This window comes from Schistocerca americana, chromosome 6, assembly GCF_021461395.2.
Source record: "Schistocerca americana isolate TAMUIC-IGC-003095 chromosome 6, iqSchAmer2.1, whole genome shotgun sequence".
Lineage (NCBI taxonomy): Eukaryota > Metazoa > Arthropoda > Insecta > Orthoptera > Acrididae > Schistocerca > Schistocerca americana.
Genome location: NC_060124.1, coordinates 289,903,604 through 289,912,787, shown reverse-complemented (window position 1 = coordinate 289,912,787; position 9,184 = coordinate 289,903,604). Strand labels below are relative to the sequence as shown.

The 9,184-nt window shown below is 46.3% G+C and overlaps 1 non-coding gene across 1 annotated transcript in view; it reads left to right on the top strand.

Moving 5' to 3' along the window:
- Nucleotides 1-9,028: 9,028 nt before the first annotated feature.
- The window catches only part of LOC124620974, a 1,910-nt gene continuing 1,754 nt past the window's right edge, over nucleotides 9,029-9,184 (top strand). The window contains exon 1 of the ribosomal RNA XR_006980470.1: nucleotides 9,029-9,184. This exon is cut by the window's right edge and continues 1,754 nt beyond it. This is a non-coding gene — a ribosomal RNA (small subunit ribosomal RNA).

The following is a 9,184-nucleotide window of genomic DNA, read 5'->3' as shown; positions in this document are numbered from 1 at the left end:
CTGACCTGCAGTGCTTGAATGTCGTTTTTTATTTCTACCCCTTCCTTTCTTTCTACCTCTTCCTTTCTTTGACTAAGGTAGCTATGGAAGGAATTCTGGGTTACACCTCTAATCCTGTACTTATGACGTTTTGTAAGTGGCAGCTTGTGGTTGACCATGTCAAAGGCTTTTGACTGATAAAGAAATGTAGTGACAGAAGGTTGTTCATGGTCAATGAGAGTTCTGTGCTTTTGTGGAAATTCATGCAGAGCATGTTTGGTTGAACTATTTGTCTGAAATCTGTATTTGGAAGATGTGATAATGTAGTTAAAATGTAAAGATGTCTAATGTATTTAATGCACAGTGTTGAAATATATTTTGAGAATATGTAGTATAGGAATTGGACTACAGTTTGTCATGTCTGTTTGCTCTTCATTGTTGTGGAGAGGTATAATTGTAGCAAGATTTAGCTGGTTTGGAAATGTTCAGGCTAGAAATTAGGTATTAATGATGTTTCTTAAAGTGAGGAAGTGAAATGGTGGGTAAATGTAGTGAATAGTGGCTCTGTTGTCTTGGCTGGATGTATTGATATGGTTTGTGTATTTGTTGTGTGTGCAGTTCAATGACTGTTATGTTCATAATGTTTGCTGTTGTGGCTTGTAGAGGTAGTTGATTTATATGCTTATGTTGTGTGGTGGTTGGTAAATTGGTGGAATAAGTTGTTCAAGTAGGTTGAGTTATTTATAATGTGAGTGATGAGGGTGAGTTATTTATAATGTGAGTGATGGTAATGTGTGGAAAAGGATGGTGAGATGAAGTGATCAGTGTGTTGAAAGGTATACAGGCAGTTTGAATGCTATTGCATGGCAATTTGGGTATGTTAAAATGCTAGTGGGGTAAGGAGAAAAACTGTTGTAAATGAAGACCAGGGTAGTTGGTGGTAATTGTGTTGATAATGAAATACAAGTTTGTTTTGCTGTGATTTGAGTTGTGGTGAATATGTATGAAAGTGGTTTGTGTGATGGACTCTGAGTTTTGGAGTTACTCTTTAACCCTTTGATTCATCTTGTACCACATTTTATCATCTGTGGCTGTGGAGTATCTGTAAGTCATAGTTTTGAGGTGTTATGAGTCATCATCTTAATGGCTACTGAGAGATGATGGAAGAAGATTAAATAGTAGGAAATATGTGTAAGTGAATGCTATAAGTAGTTGGTTTATATAAATGGTTGTTATATTTGTTTACCTTTGAATATGCAACATGTTTTGGCAGTGGTAATGAGACAATGAATTGTGTGTAAGAAAATGTTGACCTTGAGGTGTTGGATGATAGGTGTTTGGTGGAAGTGAAATGTGTGATTCATAGTGATACTGGTGTGGAGATGAACAGAATGCTTGGTATAGCAGGATGAGGCATGAAAGGAAATATATGTTTGGAAATAATGGTTTGTGGTAGTAGTTGTATGTATTTGTGATAGGTGAGTAAAGGATATCTGTATGTGTAATAGGTCTGCAAAGTGTGCTGAAGTGTTTGTGGTCATTGTGGTAAGACTGAAAGGAGAAATATGTTGTGTTCAAAGATATGGCTAAAATGGAGGGCTTTTGATAGTGAGTATGGCATAATAAATGGATTATGATGGTACTACAATTAGTGCTGGTTGGTGCTCTGTAGAAAGTGTGTGTGTGTGTGTGTGTGTGTGTGTGTGTGTGTGTTTGGATAAATGAAGACTGGTGTGTGTATATTGATTGTTCTTGAAATTTAAATCTGTTGCTAGGGATGTGTATGTTTACTTCAAAGTATGTTTTGGGGATGTATGGACAATTGCGTAGGAAATGTCTGTATATGTAGGTATGTTGTGGACTATGATGCAGGTGTATTAGTTTGGTAGGAATAGGGATAAGTAACGTAATGTAGTGACACTGGGTGGGTATAGTGTTGAAGGTTTGAATGAGGGAGGTATGAGTTTATGAGGTGTCCTGTTGTGTGAGTGTGGGTGAGCATGTATTGGTGGTAGGTGAGTGTGGTGTGTCATGCTGGTTTTGTAATAGGGGTGGATATTTTGTGGTAGTGGTGGTTTTGTTTGGTGGCTGTAGATGTTGAGCTCTATTGCCAGGGGGTTTTGTGTTTTATTCCTGTGTTGGTGATGTAATGTTGTGTAGTGAGTGTATGTTATTGTGTGTCTTGAAGTGGCCTGTATTATTTTGTCAGTGCAGTGATAAGGTATGGAATGTGATGTAGAGGGAAGTGTTGAGATGGTGTGTTTGGAATAGGTAGTAGGCAAGTGTGTTGTGGTTGGTCTTCTCAGGATGTGATGTGTGTAAAAGTATTGCAGTTCAGTATGAACTGTATGAGATTAGTGCTGGTTCACATGTCATGAGTGGTGTGATTGATGGGATTGAGACCGTTGATGTACATAAGGTAGTTGCATTTTATGGTTGCAATTGTTACTGTGAATATTGTACAACATTTGTATATGTAATGTATTGGCAGAAATGTAAATATGAAAAATGTGACATGTTATAAAGGCAAAATGGTAATGAGTGAGAGTAATGTATATTGTGTTAGTCTAACATGACTGGTGATGTGGATTGGCATGATTAATGTTGGTGTATAAATCTATGTAGTTGCATGTCTTTAAATGAGTGGACATGTATGTAGTGCTACATAATTGAAATGGATTGTGGTTGTGTGTGTATAAAATATGGTTTGTTTAGTGAAGCTAAAATGGGTACTTTATGCATCGAATGTGTTATATGTTACTGTCAAATGATAGAATGTTACATGGTGCAAATATGTGTAATGATAAATGAATAACAAAAGATATGTGATATGTATTGTGTAGTGAAGTAGTAGAAACTAGTTTGTAATGTATGGTGCAGTGTGATGTATGTTAAAGACTGTATTGGAATATTGTATATATTTTGGTATATAAAAATGTTTGAAATTGTGGTGTTATTTATTTTATATGTGGGTGAAGTTTTCTGAAAGTTTTCTGAAAGTTTTCTGAAAGTTTTCTGAAAGTTTTCTGAAAGTTTTCTGAAAGTTTTCTGAAAGTTTTCTGAAAGTTTTCTGAAAGTTTTCTGAAAGTTTTCTGAAAGTTTTCTGAAAGTTTTCTGAAAGTTTTCTGAAAGTTTTCTGAAAGTTTTCTGAAAGTTTTCTGAAAGTTTTCTGAAAGTTTTCTGAAAGTTTTCTGAAAGTTTTCTGAAAGTTTTCTGAAAGTTTTCTGAAAGTTTTCTGAAAGTTTTCTGAAAGTTTTCTGAAAGTTTTCTGAAAGTTTTCTGAAAGTTTTCTGAAAGTTTTCTGAAAGTTTTCTGAAAGTTTTCTGAAAGTTTTCTGAAAGTTTTCTGAAAGTTTTCTGAAAGTTTTCTGAAAGTTTTCTGAAAGTTTTCTGAAAGTTTTCTGAAAGTTTTCTGAAAGTTTTCTGAAAGTTTTCTGAAAGTTTTCTGAAAGTTTTCTGAAAGTTTTCTGAAAGTTTTCTGAAAGTTTTCTGAAAGTTTTCTGAAAGTTTTCTGAAAGTTTTCTGAAAGTTTTCTGAAAGTTTTCTGAAAGTTTTCGTCCGCCACCACCGCAGTACGGTGACCTACAATACCCCTACACTATGGATGTGAAATAAAATATAATAACACATGATGCTCCGCAAGAAAATAGACTTGGGATAGGGTGTGTCGTTGGCAAGTCCCCGGGGCGGCTAGTGTGGGTGGTGATAAGTCCGTAGTGGGCGAGGTATTACGACGATGCCGCCATCTATGCGCATGTGACGCAACGACATTGACAGCCAGCCCAGGAACGGCACCTCCATCTACAGGGATCCGACGGAACTACGCCAACCATGCCGGCAAAACAGTATCGCCATCTATGAAAATACGGCGAAACCACATGCAATACCTCCATCTATGCGAATCTGACAACACTACGTCCGCCATGTCGAGCGCACCGCAAAACATACCGCCATCTGTAGGTCTCCCGCAACATGACCTCCTGCAACGACGATACCGTCATCTATGAGACGCCAAGCCGACTAAGACAGCGATGGGCCCACAGTGCCCTTCTTTCGACCCCACCCCAACGCCAGCGCCTCTGCCGCACGAAGTCGTGGACCGGCAATCACTCCACCTGCACCCGTTCGTGCCCCACCCCAACCGCCCAACTCGCAACTCCAGCGGATGAACGGCGGACTTTGCTCGCACTCGCAATGTGCAATCCACCCCTATAACGTGCGTTTCATGAAGAGTTATGTCCAATATGCGACATTCCCGCTGTCCATATACATGAGCTGCGAGCCGTACCACGTACGAGCTACAGACGCGATCGCGTTGCTCGCTGTACGAATGCAGATGCTCAGCGGCAGCTAGGAGGCGCTCCATCCATGTCGGTACCGGTGAGCGTTGCACTCGCAGTCGCAAAAACGTACGGCAAGTATATTACTCGGAAGAGTCAATGACAGTCCAAGCCCCCCTGCGTGGGAAGAGTCTTCCTAGGCCATGACCCACCGGAAGGGCGCAGCGTCCCCCACCCCAGACATGTGACGTCAGACTATCGGTATTGACGACTAGACTGATTCCTTATAATCATTTGCCATACACCGGTGGAAGCTGCCGAGACGAGTAACTACATAGCGGGCTCGCCGTGTCACTAATGTACAGAGATACAATAGTTTCGACTGGAACCGGATTAAACGTATACACGGCGCTGATTAGTAATAGATAGAGCCATCAGAATACAGATAATGTATAGACCTGTCCGTATACATGCTGAAAGACTCTGCTCACAATCACACGTCAGCCAGACACTCTTATCACGCACTACTCTCTGCCTGTAACAGGCACACAGACAATATGTAAGCACCAGCATGGAACAACACCCAGTGCATCCTCTCTGCCACATTAGACAATCCACACTATCATAACCAGACCGGGAGGTCCACTCGGAAAACAGAATATCCCACCCTTCCGACAACCACCATTGCTCAGCTAAGCCACCAACACCCACACATGTCCCAGACAGGGGTGCACCCAACATCACAATACTGCCTCCTGTCACACCACACAAACAATGGCAGGAATGAAAGACACAGGTCTGCCACAAGCATGGAATCAGAGCGCCGCCTGTTATGAGCCAAAGGTGCACCCTGACGTGGCAAATCAGATGATGCCGCAGTCATTTACTTACGATAATCACAATCAACAAACCGGGCCCCCCCCCCCCCCCAAGTGCCTTAACCTAACCCGTATTGTACCTTAACCTAACCCGTATTGTACCTTAACCTAACCCGTATTGTACCTTAACCTAACCCGTATTGTACCTTAACCTAACCCGTATTGTACCTTAACCTAACCCGTATTGTACCTTAACCTAACCCGTATTGTACCTTAACCTAACCCGTATTGTACCTTAACCTAACCCGTATTGTACCTTAACCTAACCCATATTGTACCTTAACCTAACCCATATTGTACCTTAACCTAACCCATATTGTACCTTAACCTAACCCATATTGTACCTTAACCTAACCCATATTGTACCTTAACCTAACCCATATTGTACCTTAACCTAACCCATATTGTACCTTAACCTAACCCATATTGTACCTTAACCTAACCCATGTTGCGCCTTAACCTAACCCATGTTGCGCCTTAACCTAACCCATGTTGCGCCTTAACCTAACCCATGTTGCGCCTTAACCTAACCCATGTTGCGCCTTAACCTAACCCATGTTGCGCCTTAACCTAACCCATGTTGCGCCTTAACCTAACCCATGTTGCGCCTTAACCTAACCCATGTTGCGCCTTAACCTAACCCATGTTGCGCCTTAACCTAACCCATGTTGCGCCTTAACCTAACCCATGTTGCGCCTTAACCTAACCCATGTTGCGCCTTAACCTAACCCATGTTGCGCCTTAACCTAACCCATGTTGCGCCTTAACCTAACCCATGTTGCGCCTTAACCTAACCCATGTTGCGCCTTAACCTAACCTATGTTGCGCCTTAACCTAACCTATGTTGCGCCTTAACCTAACCTATGTTGCGCCTTAACCTAACCTATGTTGCGCCTTAACCTAACCTATGTTGCGCCTTAACCTAACCTATGTTGCGCCTTAACCTAACCTATGTTGCGCCGTAACCTAACCTATGTTGCGCCGTAACCTAACCTATGTTGCGCCTTAACCTAACCTATGTTGCGCCTTAACCTAACCTATGTTGCGCCTTAACCTAACCTATGTTGCGCCGTAACCTAACCTATGTTGCGCCTTAACCTAACCTATGTTGCGCCGTAACCTAACCTATGTTGCGCCGTAACCTAACCTATGTTGCGCCTTAACCTAACCTATGTTGCGCCTTAACCTAACCTATGTTGCGCCTTAACCTAACCTATGTTGCGCCTTAACCTAACCTATGTTGCGCCTTAACCTAACCTATGTTGCGCCGTAACCTAACCTATGTTGCGCCTTAACCTAACCTATGTTGCGCCTTAACCTAACCTATGTTGCGCCGTAACCTAACCTATGTTGCGCCTTAACCTAACCTATGTTGCGCCTTAACCTAACCTATGTTGCGCCTTAACCTAACCTATGTTGCGCCTTAACCTAACCTATGTTGCGCCTTAACCTAACCTATGTTGCGCCTTAACCTAACCTATGTTGCGCCTTAACCCAACACACGTTGGGCCTTAACCCAACACACGTTGGGCCTTAACCCAACACACGTTGGGCCTTAACCCAACACACGTTGGGCCTTAACCCAACACACGTTGGGCCTTAACCCAACACACGTTGGGCCTTAACCCAACACACGTTGGGCCTTAACCCAACACACGTTGGGCCTTAACCCAACACACGTTGGGCCTTAACCCAACACACGTTGGGCCTTAACCCAACACACGTTGGGCCTTAACCCAACACACGTTGGGCCTTAACCCAACACACGTTGGGCCTTAACCCAACACACGTTGGGCCTTAACCCAACACACGTTGGGCCTTAACCCAACACACGTTGGGCCTTAACCCAACACACGTTGGGCCTTAACCCAACACACGTTGGGCCTTAACCCAACACACGTTGGGCCTTAACCCAACACACGTTGGGCCTTAACCCAACACACGTTGGGCCTTAACCCAACACACGTTGGGCCTTAACCCAACACACGTTGGGCCTTAACCCAACACACGTTGGGCCTTAACCCAACACACGTTGGGCCTTAACCCAACACACGTTGGGCCTTAACCCAACACACGTTGGGCCTTAACCCAACACACGTTGGGCCTTAACCCAACACACGTTGGGCCTTAACCCAACACACGTTGGGCCTTAACCCAACACACGTTGGGCCTTAACCCAACACACGTTGGGCCTTAACCTGCTCTGTAATTGTCATACGACGCGTTAAATTAGTGTAGTGTTGCCTAACTGCAACCCCCGCAATATAGTTTGCTACTCGCACTGCCCGGTCCCCAGAGTATCGCTTCATGTTAAACACCTTGCAGCTATACACTGTAATGCGGATGGCGGCAGGACGTACATGCTCAATGCCCTTCGCAGTTGTTCATTGGCATTCGCATGGCGAAGCACAGCCTACGTTGTGGTACGGCTTGTGGCAACTGTCCGCTGATGTTGTACGTCCAAATCACACACTGTACCGCACATTGGTCCTCATGTACTGAATGATACATCGTGGTACATGTGTGACCGTACCACGACTGCGCCAACAACGGCGAACCATACGGTCCAAATATTGTGCACTCAGCTACGTGTCGTCTCCCTATAAGAGCTGGATTGCAGTATGGTATGCCGTGGATGGCGATCAGCATGAGCCGTCTGTTGATGTAGTGGCGCGTGTTGTCAGACGTAGTCGTCTCTTCTCACACACCGTGATAGCATGGTGCACTGCGTTCCACATCTGCGACATGCGACAGAGGCCGGTTGACAGTCGTTCGCGCAATGGACATCGCATACGTACGGGGGCCACCTTCCACGTGTTCGCGAAGCGTGCACATGTTGTTGCGTGTATGTGGGCAGACATAGTGTGTCGTGACACCTGACACAGGCATGCAACAATCGTTGAATTTGCAAATGGCGATGGACGTCTACGTTTGCTGGTGACGTTACGCAAATGAAGAACTGGTAAACCGTTGTGGTGCGGTTGTTCTCGCTAGAGGTGAATCAGTGATGGCGACGATCGGTTGAGCTACCAACCGGTTGTTTCAGCGATACCCACCATGCCCACGAACGTGAATGGCATGTGGGTGTGAAGCGATACGCGGCGGTGGCTGGGTGGGACCGTCCCCGGCCGGTGAGGGGGGGCCTTCCGGCGTGCTGGCCGCGCGGTGCGTGGGCGCACGCGCTACAGCCGGCTGGTGGGGGCGGCCAGTGGCAGGCGCGCCGGCCGACGGAGGCGGCAGGCGGCGCAGCTGCGCGCCGGCGCACCCTGCACGCGGCGCCGTGCGGCCAAAGTAGGTCCTCGCGGGCCCGGTGCGAAGCGCGGTGGACATCTGCAGTGTGCTGGTCCGATTGAGGACTGTGTGCGCTGAGGATGCGCCGCCGCCCGGCGCTCGGCGCCGCGACGCCGTCTGCTGCTCGGTCGCCTCTGCGGTTCTCGCAGGTGGATTGTATCGCAGCTGTGCGGACGTGTTGGCGCGTGCGCTGTGCTGGGAGAGTTCGCTTCGGCACCCAAGTGGGGCTTTTGTCCTTCTGTGGCGCTGGCGTTGGAGCTGCCGGCCACCGTAGGTGGCGCGTGTTGTCTCCCGCCGGCAATGCCACGACAGCACGCTCCCGGGCCTCTGTCGGCAGCGGCAAGCTCAGTTGGGAGCACGGGTGGTCGCACCTAAAGCGTCTACTCGCCAAACTCCGGGCGATTGCGCCTCTCTCGAACCCGACCAAGTACTTAGGACGGCGCTGCGCGCCGCCGGGACCTGAGAGGGTTTCGAGGTGTATTGTGCAGGGGAGCTCAGCCTCCTCCTGTTTGCAGAATAATTGAGCGGACGCTTGCGTGTTCGCGCGGGCCCCCGGGACACACTCCCGGGCGGCCGGCTGCTCAGCTCTAGTTGACGCAGCTCCCTGGTTGATCCTGCCAGTAGTCATATGCTTGTCTCAAAGATTAAGCCATGCATGTCTCAGTACAAGCCGCATTAAGGTGAAACCGCGAATGGCTCATTAAATCAGTTATGGTTCCTTAGATCGTACCCACGTTACTTGGATAACTGTGGTAAT